This window comes from Canis lupus, chromosome 15 (genome assembly GCF_011100685.1).
Source record: "Canis lupus familiaris isolate Mischka breed German Shepherd chromosome 15, alternate assembly UU_Cfam_GSD_1.0, whole genome shotgun sequence".
In the NCBI taxonomy this organism is placed as follows: domain Eukaryota; kingdom Metazoa; phylum Chordata; class Mammalia; order Carnivora; family Canidae; genus Canis; species Canis lupus.
In genome coordinates this window covers 37,883,685-37,901,391 of record NC_049236.1, presented here as the reverse complement: position 1 = coordinate 37,901,391, position 17,707 = coordinate 37,883,685, and the positions used below count along the sequence as shown (strand labels likewise).

At 41.5% G+C, this 17,707-nt stretch overlaps 1 long non-coding RNA gene across 2 annotated transcripts in view; it reads left to right on the top strand.

The window, feature by feature from the left end:
- The window catches only part of LOC119869390, a 111,222-nt gene extending 94,173 nt beyond the window's left edge, over nt 1-17,049 (top strand). For both annotated transcript variants that reach the window (XR_005370652.1, XR_005370651.1), the window contains one exon: nt 12,122-17,049. This is a non-coding gene — a long non-coding RNA (uncharacterized LOC119869390). The remainder of the gene's footprint in view (nt 1-12,121) is intronic.
- Nucleotides 17,050-17,707: the final 658 nt, after the last annotated feature.

Here is a 17,707-nt window from a genome sequence, read left to right as displayed (position 1 = left end):
TCGTGGGTTTTTTGAGTTGTGGCATATGCTGCATTTACAGTTAAGTAGGGTAAAATAAACAAGAAAAAAACCAAATAGGATAATTACAAATTCCGACAAAGACTTGGGAAGCGATCAACAGCGTCTTGACAGAAAGTGTAAGTGGTGGTTGGGGGGGCGGGGGCCGGTAAGCATTTTAGATAAGAAATCCAAGGACTGCTTCTGTGAAGAGATGAAACTTGAGCTGATGCAAAAAGGATGAGTAGGTGTTAGTTGGGTGTAAAGTTGGAGAAAGAGGGAGCAGCCTCCGAAATTCCTGAGGTAGAAAGAGCGCAGCAGGTTGGAAAAATCTGTTCAGGTAAGGAGTAGATGGCTGTAGTTTTCTGTTACCACCATAGCAAATCACCACAAATTTAGCAGCCTAAAACGACGTCCGTTTATTATCTCACAGTTTCTGTGGGTCAGAATCCTCACTCGTGTCTGGAGCCTCTTTTTCACATTATCCACATGGCTCTTCGCATTTTCGAGCTGGCAACAGCAGAGTAAGTCCTCCTCAGGCTTTGAATCTGCCTGCCTTGCTCGCCTCTGCTCGAAGGGCTCATGTGATCTATTGGGCCAACCTGGATAATCCGTGATCCTCTCCCTATTTTAAAGTCAGTTGGTTACCCCTGAAACACATTCACTGTAACATAGACACAGGCATGATACCTCATCAGACTCAGTCTGGGGTTGGAGTGTGGACTCTTCTTGTGGGCTGTAATTGTCTCCCACATTCTACAACTGTGGGGAGGAATCTGATGATGGATTCACCTTATGGATCATGGTGAAGATTTTGAAATCTAATTTAATGGTAATAATTATAATATTACTATCATGTAACTACTATGTACAGCACCTATTTGTTAGCACTGAGTTCTTTGCTGAACATTAGAAAACATAGTCTCATTGGATCCTCCTGATAACCTTTTGAGAAAAGTACCACTATACTCAATTTACAGATGAGGAAATTGAGGCTCAAGTGATTTGAGACTGTATAACTCCTGGCGAATCCCTACTTAAGCCCAGATCTGTCTGGTTCCAAATTCCATTAGCATTTTTATTTTAAATCCCCCTTATTTAGACATGCATTTAAGATATATTTTTAGAGGTTTCAATAGGGACTTTTCTGTTCTGGGTAAATGCATAATTGCATCTAACTAGATGTTTTTTTCTGTTTGAGTCTCTTAACCATGCCTCGGGGAATCTTAGTGATTCCAATCATTAGGTCATAGCCCAGGACTACAGGAGATTTGGCAACTTATGTATGAAAAAATCTTAAAGAATCTGTGGGGCTCAAAGAATCAAAGCTCGTTCAGGTTTTGATATACTTTTGTCAATATTCAGTTTATGGACTTTTCATTTTCATGGGCCCAGTATGGGTCTGAGTACCTGGATTTTTGTTGAGGGCACTGGACTCTGAAATTCTCCAAAGTAGGAAGGACACATATACCAGCAAGGCAGTTTCAATAATGGGGCCATGGCATCCACATTCTAATCTTCTTCAAGGATCTCATGAATTATCTGTATTTGATGACAGTTAGAAACCTGGCCATTTTCGTGAATTGTTTCCTAAGAGCTGGACAGACTCTTGTAGTCCTGGGGATTGCAGGGGAGCACATTTTCACTTGAGGCTAGAGAATATGCTTTGTTCTTATTCCATTGACCTCCCTGCTCACCTCTTGGTCCACCTTGCCAAGGATAAAGTTCTAGGGGTCTGACTCCATGCTGGGGACAAGAGGTGACTGGTCACGTATTAGTTTTTATTTCCCATCAGCTGCCTACGTACAACAGTCCCTCGCATTTAAGGGTCTGCTCGACAGGAAATATAGAGGACTATGATTGTGGAGCCCACACCCAGGTGATAGTTAAGCCTTTTCCAAGGGCCTGGGGCGAAGATGGACTATTCTTCTCTAGGTAAACAGGTGTAAATGTTGTAGGAGTGGAGGCCATGGGGGAAGGTATGTCCCACTGATAGGAGCTGTGTCCTGGGAGATTGCCCAGCAGGCATATTTTGCAGGAATGGTCCTGTCCCAGTTCCCAGGTGCCTGCCGATTAGGGGCAATTCATCATTAGTTAATATTTCAGTGCCCATCAAGCGCTGCTTCTCTGTGCTCCCTGTAGCTCCAGAAATGTTTGCTTGAGGATGTGCTGCTGGGACCCAGGACTCCAGGAGAGAATAAGGAACACACGTGCATTCCCCTTGCCAAAAACCATTTCTTTGCAGCTGCAGTACAGAAATGGGTACCAAAACGTTTAAGCCAGGCAGGAGGGGAAAGAATTCCACCCAAAATGAAACTTTGTTTGCCAAATTTCTCGCTAGTCTTTCTTATACGGGGGGTAGGAAGCATTCCCAGAAAGAGGATGGCAAATGAAGTTATGACAAACTTAAAAAAGGCAATTCGCAAGGGAATGAGATCTTCAACAAATGAAAAAGTGTAAATGGTAATATTCCAGCAAATTAGCTCCTAGAGAAGCCCTTAGGCAGAACTGTAAGCCATTATAATTAAGGATTTGGAAAATATCAGTATTTAATTAGAACCTCTCTTCTTGGTGAAATGCTGTTGTGTTGCTGTAACTTCAGGTGTAAACAACTAAACATACCCATTTCAAAAACGTGTTTTGTTGCAAGCCTTGAATCAGTGCTAATGTTAATTTGCTTATCTTGCAGCTTCCTCGCCTGTTTTTTTTTCCTTTGCTTTGTTTTATTTGTTTCTGATCAGAGCTGAATTTTAAGAGCATTTTATCTTTAATTCCCGAATACAGCCATCTCCTGTTCCCAGGCTGTTATTATAGTTATTTATTCACAAACACTGGGGAGCATCCCATAAACCTACCAACTCCTCCGTAATCAAATAAGCACGGATCCTCTAATATTTAATGTGTATTTGTGGCAGTTGTTTTAGACAAGGAGGTCTCAAATCCATTCCCAATGTAATCAAATATCTTGACAATAGCAAAATGTTTCAGTTTTTATCCCTTAACAACAGCAAACATTATAGAAATTGGCTTTTGCGGTATGAAACACTGATTCATTCACACACACACACACACACACACACACACACACACACACACACAGAATACTTGGTGCCTGACTCACGATCAGTCTTAGGCCCCACTTTTTGCACCTGGAAAATTCCAGACAACAGATAAACCTTTATTCCTTTGCCTATATAGGGACACATGTAATTCAAAATGTTTTCCTGCCGTGATGGAGAAGATGAGGCATTATCAAGACTAACACTACAATTTAACGCTTCAGAGGAGCAGTGTATATCATTACTCCCTCTGTAGCCAAGCACACTAATTAATATTTATTGCACCTGTCAAGCCAGTAGCCACAGCCAATCCATTCCTGTGGCAGTTCAATGGGAGACTGGACACCATATTTCTCCTTGGCAGACACGTGTGGGTCATCAGCAAAGACAGAAGCCCCTTTCCCCCAGTGAGAAGTCATAAACGCTCTCTTTCCTCTGACAAAATTAAACCATTAATTCCATTCGTGTTAATTTTTCTCCTTGTTGGGAATTGCTGAAAAAAGTGAGGGGAGGATGGAGAAAGGATGAGACGCAGCTGCATGTCCAGGATCAGCTGTCTAACATATTTATTAGAACAAGGGCTTTTGGAACCCATGACCTTTGCTTTGTATCAGACATCCCTTAAAGGTTACAGACATGTTGGGGGCGAGGTGGTTATAAATCCTCATGAAGTTTAATCACAAGTGGCAGGCCACCCAGCAGTAAATATGTTATTAAAACTCTTGGGCTTAAAACTTTGTTGGGCATCGTCAACAGGGCACGTCATCAACAGGTAGCTAGCTGGCACTGGAATTAATTAAGCTAGGGTAAAATAATAAATGAATTCTCATATTGCACCTACAGCAAGGAATTTGGCACTTGGTGCAGAGAAGTTTCTATCAAGGCTGTGAATCATTCTATAGTGCATCTGAGTCAACCCAGAACGAAGTTCACTCAAAAATTTAATTAGGAGAACATGAACACTGTGCTGGAGAAAAGTAGGGCACCAAATGCTGCTTTATTTATTTTTATTTTACTTTTTTGCTAATTCTATCAGGAGCACCTGTGTCATTAGAGCCACATGACCCAGCCTGCCAAGCTTTTGATTAACTGGAGGAACACCTGTGAGCCAATCACTGACGATTATCTGGGCCATTATATTTTCCCTTTGACATAATTGTTCTTCCCTCCAGGGTGACAATATTAACACTGATGATGACAAAGCAAGACGAGCAATAATAAAAAAACAACCAGCACATTTCTAAGCTGGTATGATGCCCCAGGTACTAAGTGCTTTACATATATTATCTCATTTAATCCTCACACCCCTCGGAGGTGGGAATTATCAGGTCCATTAAACAGATGAGGAATTGAGGTATAGAGGAGCCGTGTAACCAATGTCACCCAGGTATAGTCTGTCATACTTCAAAGCTCATCTCCTGACTGCTGCCTTGTCTCTAGGATGGAGGCTACTTGGGAGGCCAGTGGGGGTGGTATGAGAAGAATTCGTTTATGTGGGCGAGCCACACCTCTGCAACGTCTCTGTTGCTGTTCCCGGCTCCGCTCCCGCTTGGGTCGATGTTTCCCCTCGGCAGTGTTACTCATGTCCTGATCTCTGATTTCAAATTCCTTTCTCCTAATCTCTCCCCATGCAAACTTTCCTCCAGAGTCCATGATGGCCCTCTGGTTATCTTCACTATATGTTATTCATTTGTGGTAAGGCCCTTGCTTCTCTGATCATCTCTAACACTATTCTTTTGGAAGCCTTCCATTCTCTTATTCCATTTCTCTTCTCACTTATCGATAGGCCTGGCATACACATCCAGTTGCTGTCTGCAACATCATTGATTATCCTTTCACAGTTACGTTACTGCTGCACCAATAGTATTTCACCAAAACCACCCAACAGTGTGTTTAAGGTCTTATCACTGCCATAGACTTCAAAAGTCAATCTAGTGATTTCTAATTTTGGGGGTGGGTGTGTGGGTGATGATCAATAATGACTTATTTGCGTTGATAGTGCCCAGGTTGAAGGGAGATTCTTAAAATCCTCCAGCCAAGAAGACTGATCACTGGGCTTTAGAATTAGCCTTTCCACTTCCTGGGCTGGCCAGTCACTTAATGCCTTAGCCTTAGGTTCCTCACTGTAAGTTGGGGATATTCATTCCACTTTCACAGTGTTGTTAGAAAGATGAAATGAGATGACATACATAAAATCTTCACCACAGTGTAAGCACTCATTATTAGACATTTTGTATGTGGTTTTCAAAGGGTGGTTTTCAAAGTGTGGTCCTCAGAACAACAGCAAACGTATCACTTACGAATATGTTAAAATGCAAATTCCTGGGCCCACCCTGGATCTACTGAACCAGAACCTCTGGGTGTGGGTCCCAGTTATTGCATTTTAACAAGCCTCATGTGATCGTGATGCTTTAATGCCTGGGGACCACTGGTCTACAAAGCAAGGCTTCTCCTTAGCAAGGGTGACATTTTGACTGCTGGACACCTGTTTTTCTCTTCCTCTTTTCTTCCTTTGAATAATGATTATGGCAGCTTGCTCACCATCTCTCTCCTTTTCACCCTTGGTGTGTGGGATAGAAAATTCAGCTGGCCTCCATCTTCAAAGTGAGATTTTGACTAGGAATCTTTGCTCCACTTGTTGCTCACCTGTTTTTCTAATAAATGTCTTTTGCTTCCTCTTGATGTTCTAGTGGAAATGGTGGGACACTCTGTGTAGGAGCTAATTCTATGCTCTGTGGATTGTCTGCCTCATTTTTTAGTCCTGATGATTATTCCTAATAATAATAATTACTGAAAGCTTTTCTTTGACTCAATTCCTGCTTCATGCAGAAGAAAAAAAAATCCCTTCTATTTTTTTCCCTTTTCTGAGCCCTGACAAATGACTATTACCATGTTAAATCGTTCACCTGTGTAAAGCAAAGATTTTTATTTATGTCTCTGATGTTTGTTCTTTAATATCTTTAGAAAAACATAAAATTTGTATTAAATTGTAAATGGGGACTTTCACTCTAAACAAGGGTTGGCGGCTTTTCCCTTTTACTTGTTTGCCATACTTAATTGAACCCTGGAAGACTGGGGCACACGCATCATTTCCTCCTCATCTCTGTTTCACTGTTGAGTGAAGTGTTTCGAATTAATTTTGTTAAATTATTAATAGCTCAGTATTGGAAAACATTCCAGCTCCAGAGTTTATATTTCATCATGCGCCATGAAGTAATATGGTAGATTTCATGCACACAAATGAATATGCTTCTAGTGGTTAGGTGAAATTTTGGCTCTGGCCTACCCACAATGAATTCTCATGAAGATGTAATTTAATATTGAAGTATATATTCTAGTTTTCATTAAATCAGGACAGTTTCCTGGGAATCAAATGATTAGAATTACAGAATGGGTTGGGTCATTCATTTATTTCACAGAACGGTGCTAGGCACTCTGTTAGGTACTGGCAATACAATGGGAGATAAAAGGAGACATGGGCTTTGCCCCTAAGGACCTTATAGCCTAGTGACGAAGACAATCAACAAATCACCAAAATAAATGTAAATGACAACTATGATAACTGTTATAAAAGAAGGGAGAGAGGTGTGTAAGTGTGAGCAGATGACAAAGAAATTGACCTGGTCTTCCCTGGGAAGTGGTGTTTGCTCTGAGGTGAGGCAGGAGTATGATTATTTCAGGGAAGGGAATAGGGTGGTCATGGGAGAGACTACTTTGGAGAGAAGGAACAACATGTACAAACGTCATGTGGCAGGAGGGAGCATAGCATGTACGTGGGGCTGAGAAAAGGGTGGTGTGGCTAGGACTCAGGGAACATGAGGGTCCATCAAGGAGTTTAAAGCAGAGGAAAATGTGAATCAATTTAGGTTTTGGCGAGATCACTCTGTTTGCAGTGTGGGGTGTGGGTTTTCAGGAGACCAGACTGAATGTAGGCCGACTATCCAGCAGGCTATTGCAGAAGAGATCACACAGAGGGCTGGATTGGGGTGGACATGGCCAAGATGGAGAAAATGAGTGAGTGTGCAGATAACAACAGGATGGTGATGGGCAGAGAAGTGATTCTCTGATTCTAGTGTGCACATGGTTCTGTTCAGTAAGCTAAGAGACCCTCAGGAGAAAACCAGGTTTGCCAGGGAAGCTCACGTCTGCTTTTGGACTGTTGAGTGTGGTGAGCCAAGGCAGTGCAGGATATTTGGGCCTGGAGCTCAGAGGAAAGTCTAAAATGCTAGATGTACATTTGGATTTATCCAAATGTATGTGGCAATACAGCTACAGGCATGGATGAGATGGGACACAGATTCCTGCTTTAAGGGATAGCAGCATTCAATGCTAAGCAGAGGAGAAGATGAAGAAGGAATGGCCAAAGGGAAGGAAGGAAGTCCCCACCTTCTCTTTGGAAATGAGGTATCACTGAGGCTGAGGAAAGAAAGTATTTCAAGAGAGCAGCAGTGGCCAACCCAGCCAAGATATGCCAAGAGAAAAAGGCCAGCAAAAAGATCTAATGCATATGGAGAAACCCGTGGTTTGGTTTATCTGACGCTGGATCTTGGGAAAACAATGAGTGATAATAACATAACAGTGGTCCCTGAGAATAACTGAAATATGTACCATTGAGGTTATCCATCTCTCCCTACCCAAACCCATCTGCTTACGGGCCCGGGAGACAGGAGAATAGGGAAGAAGGCCCCCTAAGGTATGAAAGGTAGTGAAGCGCATGGAAACACATGTGAAAGCAGGCTCCAGAGGCAGACATCAAAGTTTAAATTCTGACTCCAAACTACTTAGCTTGGCTGGATTTCTTTATCTCCCTGAGTTTCAGGTTCTTTATCTGTAAGATGAGCATAACCATCTTATAGGTACTTGTGAGGATTAAGGAGATATGTACCAAAATCTTAGCAAGGTATTTGGCCCACAGTAAAGGTTAAAAACAATTGTTCATTTAATAACCGAATGATGGATTTCAAGCAGGGAATGAGGAAGAGATACATATTTAACAAGATGACTATATCTATCATCTGTCTATCATCTAAATGGCTTCATCATTGGAAGAATGACAATAACTAAATACAAAGAACATTCATTTCTGTTATCTTGGAAAGGGGTTTCTAAGTGTGCCATAGTTCTTTGCTCCAGGCCAGGTCATTTACCTTTTCAGTTAATGCCTTCCGTGAGGATATAACAACAATTGTATGAAAAGTACAGATGAGAAGCTGATATAAACACGGAAGGGATATACCTGCGACAGACTAAAGATTGAAAACAAAACAAATGGTCAGAATAAAATCAGACAAAAATTTAACAAATCAACTATGGAGTCTAATAAACCCACTGCACAAATTCAGGACAGTACAATTCATGTGGCTTTTTTGTAAGAGATTTAAGGTGAAAATGGACAGTGAATTCTATATAAGGCCATGATGGGAGACAGCTGCCCCCCAGAAGCTGTGTAGACACTGCTGTAATCAACATAGTTCAGTTTCTCTCTTCTTTTTGGGCTCCATATAGACTACATTTACTAACCTCCCTTGTGTCTACTTTTTGCCAATGGAACACAAGAAGATGTGCCTCCTCTCTGGGCCAAGGCAGTTAAGAACACTAAGCCTTCTCCATAATTTCACTTTCCCCTTGACTTAGGGCTAGATCTACTAGGGGCCCTCTGAAGTATTAAAGCCTGGGTCCATGAAGGACTGTGTTGAGGAGAGCCCTTCCCCTGCCCTTACCTCTGTAACTTCATGTCACCTGAGAAGTGAGCAAAAAACCAAACTATTATAGGTTAAGCCATAAAAACTTGGGGACTACTACCACAAAGACCACCATTATTCCTTACTAAAAAATCAACAACAACCAAAAACAGAAACAAAACAAAACCACTTCAGTTTTTGTTGATATTAATAGAAGTATGGTGTCCAGTTTAATGCGAAATGATATTCTGATAGAAATCATCCAGAAAGATACTAAATGACTTTACCAAGTTTTTTGTTTTTATTAGTAGAGCTATAGACCATACCTACAGCCTGATTTTTAGGTTCTTGGCTTCACACAAGAAGACATGGACATGTTGAGAGAATTCTTGGCATACACTAAGCACTCAGTAAGTTTCTACTAAACGATTAATATTAAAATGTATTGTCAGTGGTATGACCACCAGGGGAGGTAGCGAATCAAATCCATGTCCTATTAAGGTGGTTGGAGGAGCTTAGATTGTTCAACTGGGAGAAAATGAGGCAGGATGTGTGTCATGAACTATTAAAAGTACCATTCTGTAGAAGAAGGATTAGATCAGTTCTCTGGGAGCCCACCAGGTGGAACTGGAATAATAGCTTGAAGTTAGACATTTCTGTTCATTGTATGATGATGGAACTTACGGAAATACCACATCAGTCAGAGATGTTCAAAGAAGTGGCCTCTTACATCATTTGAAGTGTTTAAGCAAAGAGTGAGTGACCATGAGTTGGGGGATATTATGGAAGAAATTCAAGTACTGGATGGAATCCTGGATAAGATGCCCCTTAAGACCTCTTATAACCCTAAGGTTTTCTGTTCACATGGTTCTAAAAATAAACTTCATTTAGAGATAGTATTGACAAAATGCACTGAACATAGAGAGTCCTGTGGTGGGCCCCACGTAACTTGTCTACAGTGAGAGTCGTTTCCATCTTTTAAATAATAGGCACTGTTTTATTCCTTATAGAGCAGAAATTATGAATGCTTCCTCCCAACTGTCTTCTCCAGATTACTAAATGTGGCTATGCCTGAAAATTTTTTTTTATCATGAAAACAATATTCATAGGAGGGCTTTTCTTACAGTGGTCTTGAACAACTGCAGAGAATTTTTAATTGAAGCTCAGTTGATTTGAAATCTGTTGCATATCAAGTTGTATTCTCTGAGTGTCCACCAAATGCCAGGAGCCCTATAATGTTACAGGCACCTTCAAGAAGGTTCCATTATAAGCTGTTAAGGTCAGCTCTGCCACTGAAGTTGACAAAGACCTGGAGCATGAGCCCAGCTTTGTGCACACTGTGACTTGTATGAAAGCTGTGAGCATCTTTTGACTGTTTCCATTCACAAAGCAGAGGCACAGCAATTGGTTTTCCTAAGAGAGATACTGTAAAGATAAAAGAAAAAATGTATGTGAAATTACTTTGAATTTTTAAGAGAACTAAAAGAAACTTGGGATAGTAGAGCCAAGGTTTACGTCAACTTTTCTTTTAAGAAAATACTTAGAGTCTAAAGAATGGGCTTCTGATCAGCTAGGATCTTGATGCAAATGTCAAGGAATCCTGTACTTTTATTTTGACATCTATATTGTCTATTCACTTTGCAAACTCTCAAGAAGATTGATATCATGGAATTATAAAAATAAAAGGTCATGGACAAAATTTATGTTAAAAAATGAATAAATAAAAAGGGTGGGCCTCATTCTCTCATGAGCTCCACATGATGCTTATCAGCAAAGTCTTCAACTGAAAAGTCAATATGGTACACCTAAAACACCTGAGATTCCCTTTATTGCCACACTAATATGTGAAAATTAAAGCTCATTAGTTAAGAAACAATGATTTGTCTGGAGATGAGTTGACTAAATGGCTAGTAATTGATAAAACCAATAGGGGTAAAATTAGAAGCTTTGTGGAAATTTCCATATGGCACAATTGTAAAAAGATACAGAAGCAAGAAAATAAAGTGCATACTATATAGTACTCTAAAAAGGATATAAATTTAAAAGAAGCAGTGTGTTGAAGTTTGATGAGAGTTTTTGAGTTTTGGGGGGAATATTTAGATTCTTTCCATGAGGCTACTGATATTCCGAAGGGGCTGTTAATTCCCTCCGAAACTTATAATGCCTTAATATGTTCTGCAAATATTTTCTGAGTAAACACTAGGAATGAATACATTGAATTTTAAAGTGAATTCTTCATTTTATTCACGGTTGTCACGCATTCTATTTCAAATACCACTCTGGCAGGAAAAGCTCTAACTTAAGAGAAAAACCAGAGAGTTCTACCTAATATAATGAAATCAGCAGGACTTGAAGCTCTCCAAACTCTCCTCATTTGCTCTGCTAACAGAGGCTTTGTCTCCTTTCAGGAAACTCTCATATACACTCCCCACCTTCAATCCCCCCCAATGTGTGAGGTCCTTCGTTGGGCATGAGAGACACAAGGGATGTGTGACACAAAGTCCCCGCCCCTGAGAAGCTCAGGGTCTAGAGCTGCTGTGAGATTTATCCGGTGGGCTTAGAATGAATTTGAGGCTAGATTAACCAGGAATAACCTGTGAACAGTTGCTTAGGTTTGATTATCCTTTTCTTGAATCTTTCTCTTTCTTGAAGATAATGTCTTGGGCTGTGAATCCCATAGATTTTCATGTAGCCCTTTCAGGCTCAGAAATAAGATTCTTCAAGTCCAAAGGATGGGCCCTCCTTTATTCATGTTGTCCGGTGGGGTGCTTTGTATCTTGGGCATATTTAATTAGTTTCCCATGTGTTGGCTGCTCCTGCCACACTTTAAGAGCCTTTGCAGTTGTTATGGACTTAATTGTGTCCCCTTAAAATTCATATGTTGCAGTCCTAACCTGTGATACCTTAGAATGTGACTGTACTTGGAGATCAAATGTTTAAAGAGGTAATGAAGGTGAAGCGAGGTCATGTCTGTGGGCCCGGATCCAATCTGACTGAGCCCTTCTAAGAGGAAGAGGGGGCCTGGGATGCACACGCTCACAGGGAAGGCCGAGCGGGGACACAGTGAGAAATGGCCATCTGCGAGCCTAGAGAGGAATCTCAGGAGAAACCAAACCTGCCAAAACCTTGATCTTGGATGTCTAGCCTCCAGAACAGGGAGGAAATAAATTTTTGCTGTTTAAGCTGCCCAGTCTGTGGTATTTCGCTGTGGCAGCCTGAGCTGACTAAGACAGCAACTATTTTTGATACCGCTCCATTTTTGGTAAAGTTGCCAAACAGAGCAGCCTTTCCCAAGTTCTCCTCCGGTTTCTGCGCATGGCCCCTCGGAGTCCCAATCATTCTCTCATGCCTCTGTGATCAGAGTTCTCTATCTGTCTTTTCCAGACTTTCCAGAAGATTTGAACAATTTCAAGGCTAATGAAGAAGAGAAAACCCATTCTGCCATTTGAACTCTGCAAACAGCACCTCAGGAAAGGCTTGATTGTCACCTTGTTCTCTCCCTGGGAGGCAGGGATGGAGAACCTGGCTGAGATGTAATGCTCAGCCTCTGCAGTCACGTCTGTCCCACAACATACCAGAGAAACTGTGCTAGTGGGAGCGACGGTCTGGCCCTGCCCGTCTGCAGGGGGGCAGCATCGGGTTAACTTCTTAAAATCCCTGGTGTTGGAAATGGACCTGCAGGAACTTCATAAAGATAGGTATAATCTAGGGCAGAAACACTAAGAGGAGTTCAAATTAAAGAAATGACATGAAATTACATTTCTTAAGGAGGGAAATAACATTCAGGAACATTAAATGATTTAATTATGCTTGACAGAGCTTTTGGAGCTAAAAATGCAGCAGAAGCAAAGTGTGTTGAGATATAAAGTTTGAGAGAGCAGCCGTAAGAAAAATCTTGAAAGCAGAGTATGTAATCATCCATAGCCGCATGGAGGGCAAAGAAGACCCTCCATTAACATTCATTTTGCTTTTTCTAGGACAAGGACTCGGAAGAACAGAGCAATATTTTTTGTGTAGTTTTGAGGCTTAATTATCTCTGGTGGAGATACTGTTAAGTCTTAAGATTCTCCAACTTACTAGTTCTCAAATATGTTGATGTACATTTAACATATAGCATGAAAAGCAGCCAGTAGTTCTTCTGGCTTCCCTGGACACACATATAAAACATGACCACCGTCAGAACCAACTGATTGTTGCTATGAGAGCAAACACTCGCTGTTATTAATACTTGGAAACTTTTACGTGTAGGTATAATACAGCTTATTTGTGTGTTCAGATTGTTATGAATACATATGCGGGGACACTCCATACATGCCAGTATTTACTATATAGTCTCACTGTGTTTGGAAAAGGGTCATGGGCATATTGCCCCCCAAATGTTTCTCTAGCAATGGACCAGCATCCTGAATGGAATCTATGATTTAAATAGATTCTTGAGGCACCTCTGCCTCCTCCGGTTCCAGTTCTAAACTTTAAACAGAATGCAAAATGGTCCGAGTGGAACGGGATGCAAAGTCCCCCTGACTGAACAGTTCCTGGTATGGTGCAAATTTTCTTTTATGGTGCCAATTAGTGTCTGACTTGTCTTTTTGCCATGTGACGAATTAAAAATGCATGATTTGGATGCCGGAAAGCTAACCAGCTTCTGGATAGAATCCCCTGGACACTGCCATTCTTCCAGTTGATCCTTTTGCCCTCCCTGTGTTGGCAAGTACCGCCTCGTTCGCCCACTGCTTACATCTTTCCCTAACAGATGGTTCTTTTTACTAGTCAAGATCCAATCTGGTGATTTACTTTAATATGCCTTGGCCTAAAGAATACCCATGACAGACAGCTAGCACAGCCTCCCGAAGCAAAATTTTGCAAAGAAAAAAGTTAAGTAGACACATGCTATCTAGACTGCATTCCATTTTATGCACCCCATAAATCAGAATATTTGTCAACAACAATTAAAATGTAGTTTCCCTGGTAATAAACATTACAGGGAGGAACAAATCAAGTTTCATTTATTCTGTCAGAAACCGAAGGCGAGCGCTTCATATTATTTTGTGGATAATCTCTGAGGAGTAAACTAAGCACAATTACATTCTTGATTTTAATTAAAACTCTGGGTACCTTTCAAGTTCCGTTAGGGAGATGTCCTGGGTCTGCTTAGCTGAGGTCTGCACTGCAAAGTTAATTTGACATACAACATATTTTTCATGAGGTAACTGTCGCAGGAAGCTGTTTGTAAGAGCAGCCTCTCCAGTGCCTGTGGGCCCCACAAAAAGTAATGACTTCTCCTGAAGCAGCAACTTCGCCAGGAAGTACATCTGCATAACAGTCCCCGAAGCCCTCCCAATAATGTCATTAAGCTGGAAAAAAATCAAAGGAAAAGGCGCCCAAAAGATGCTGTTAAACATGTTTCATTACTTACTGTACACAGAACAACAATAGAACCGAGTCATGGAATCATTTCAAATCACGGTAAAAGGGGAAGCATCCCCCAATCCCTGGAACGGTGGCAGAGGCAGAGGCCATGGGGTGTGAGTTGGCCCTGAGACCCCGGGAGGGCCACCGTGGAAGGCCCGCGTTCCCGCCGCTGTCTGTGAGGACCCTGTTCTTCAGGACTGGGCCTGACTCTCCACCCTCAGCCATTAGTTTTTGTGGCTTCTGATCTGCTGATTTTCTACTTGGCCCCTGTTTTCCACTTATTTCTACAAGGTAGTGAGCAGAACTGCAATGAGGGTGCTGCCTAGCACGAGCTATGCTGTGAGGGGCAGGTGGGGGGGTTGGCCTGTCAAGGGGAGAGGCCTCACACATGGCCCCTTTTCCCGCTCTTCACTGTCATCCACCACCTCACCCATCCTACCCAGGATTTCCCTCCACTGGAGTCTGAAAAGTAGATGCTCCTCCAGGGCGTGACTTAAAATCATGGCAGATCTGAGTTACTATCGGCCTTTGGAGACCGTCTTCTCCAGCTGGTCTGTTAATTCACAGATGGTGAGGCTCAAGCAGGAAAAGAGAAATAGCAGCTTTTGTTGGTCTCTCCAGCCACACATATTCATTGCCACCTTTGACTCCGAAGGGGCACTGGATTTATACTTTCATGTGGAGCTTTTCAATTCCAAGCAGTGATTGCTGTTGTAGTGATCTTTATCACATTACATAATCATATTATTATCTAGATTTATGATACTGTGCATTAGATCCGTATGACTCATTACATGTCTATGCCTTTCAACACCATCAGTCGTATCCCCCCACCTCCATCCACTGGTGACTACCGCTTTGCTTTCTTTTTTTTACAGCTTTGAATTTTTTAGATTCTGCATATAAATGATATCATATTTGCCTTTCTCTGTCTCACTTCTCTCACTTAGCAAAATGTGCTCCAAGTCCATCCATAGTGCCCCAAATGGCAGGATATCTTCCTTTCTCGTGGCTGAATAACATTCCACATAATGATATTTGTTACTATTAATAACTCAAAAGCCTGACGATGAAGGATGTGTGAATAGGTGTCCTGTGTCCACCATTTAGTATACATTCCTGATTTCTGGTCTTAAGTTCTTGACATGAACCATCTTTAACACTCATACTAATCTTCTAAAGAAGTAAGTATTATAAACCCTACTTTTCAGATTAGCAAACAGAAATGCAGGGAGTTTTAAGCAAGTTGCCAGAAGTAACACAACTGCTAAATGCTGGCCAAAGCAGCGCTCCAGCCGGGGGCATGCCAAGGTCAGCGTTGCGTGCTGAACTGTATCGTGGAGGGGAGTAAGATGCTTGGTTTGGACGGTTAAAGCTTAGAGAGGAATGGGAAAATGGCAGGCTAGTACTGGGCTTTCAACTGGAAGGACAGGACCCTATGTTATAACAGATGGGTAAGAGGTCCCCCCCCGCCCTTTCAGGGAGACCCATTTTCCTTCAGCTTCTTATTGCTCTTAACTTATTCTCAATACAGTCTTAGCACTGGGTCCCAGAGAATAGGAGCTCAACAATCATCTGCTGAATAAAGAAAAGAAATGACCACAGACGGGCGATGCAGTGCTTATTCCCTCATTACTAACCTCACCTCTTACTGCCAACATTCCAATGAGGACTTTTTTAGCCACAAATGTATCTTCCCTTCCTAACTTCCCCAAGTTTCTGAAGGCTTGTTTATATCACTGTCTTTCCAGGACTTATTTTGAAACTGTGGACTTCTTTCGCAAATATAGAAATCCTCAGTAAAGTTGGCATTTATCCTCTGAGTTGGTGTTGAGCAGGGAAGGGAAATAAATAAACACAAAAACCAAAGCCCACTTAGACCAGCCACCTACAGTAATTGCTATACTTTATGTATTTCCCTGATTAACTTCTTTTCACGAGATTTTGATCATCAAGAGAACATAGGGCCTGATATCAAGATGGGTAGGAAGAAAAGAGAGAAAAAAAATTAATCTTAAATGTTACCAACCACACACACACACACACACACACACACAAGGGCAATTATGTGAGGGGATGGAGATGTTAACAAACTTTATTGTGGTAATCATTTTGCAATAAACTCGCGTATAAAATCTTTATGTTGTACACCTTAAACTTACATATGTTATGTGACAATAGCATCTCAATAAAGCTGGGGGAAAAAAGTACCATAATGAATACACACTGCTACCTTTTGATGGATAGTTAAGCTATTTCTTAGTACCTGTGTGTTTGTTTTGATTATGATCGGAAAGTAGCAAAGAGCATCCTGTACACATAGCTTTGCAAATCTGTATGAGTTAATTTATGAAATAAATTCATACAAGTAAAAAACCAAAAACCAAAAAACCCAAACCAAAAATTGGGTAGGTGATACCCCAGGTAGTATTTACACACAAGAATTTCCTTTGACTTGCTGTATTCTGCAAATTTACCAAACCTTAGTAGCAGAAGCTGCATGTGGCCAATGGAAAGAATCCCGGCTAAGCTGAGATTCTGGAATATTCAGCAACTACTGGCACTGTTGCAAAGTCCTTTATTTCTTTTGGGGGGCCCTCCTTTGGATTTACTAACTCTAGGACATCAAATGGCTTGAAAGAGTTAATGCAATTCTTTGTCAATCTCTCTTACTGAGGCTCAGCTTTCTCATTTGTAAAAAGGGCTATTATGGTCTGAGTGTTTGTGTTCCTTCCAAATTCATGTGTTGAAATCCTAATGGCCAATATGATGGTATTATGAGGTGGAGCCTCTCGGAAGTGCTTAGTTCTTGAGGCTGGGGCTTTATGGATGGGATTAGGGTAGAGCTCCTAGCCACATTGGCCACGTGAGGCTACAGAGAAAAGATAGCCCTCACCTGACACCGAATTGGCTGGTGCCTTGATCTTGGACTTCCCAACTTTCAGAACCATGAGAAATAAATTTCTGTTGTTTACAAGCCACCTAGTCTCTGGAGTATTTTGTTAGAGCAGCCTGAACCGACCAAAACATTAACACAACAAAGTCGGCCCTCAATGTTGTAACAATGAAATGCAACATTCATAATGATAATAGCTCGCATCACTATTCTAAGGTATATTTATATCTATCCATATCAATATCTATCTATTTATGTAGTCATTTGATCCTTATAACAACCCCGTGAGGTAAGATCATTTTCTCTCTAACAGATCTGAAAAACCCTGTCCAGTAATTGCCTGAGATCATTGCACTGAGGCAGATTTGTGAATTCCCTGGGGGCTGACCAACTCCGGTGTTTGTAAGGTCTTCTGAGGCCTGAAACAGTGCTAGGCACAGAGAGGCACCTGCAATTGTACCTTGAGTCTGATTTGGAGGCCAGTATTTTCTCTATAAAGTCGGTTTGAAAAATCAAGAAATGTGAGATGAATGTGCAATTAGTAGTGCTATGTTGTAGATTTATGGTCTCCAGTGTGGCTTATGGCTACCCAGTCACAGTAACAAAAACATCTATGGGCTGCATGACTACCCCTGCTCAACCTCTGCTGGCATCCCGTGGCT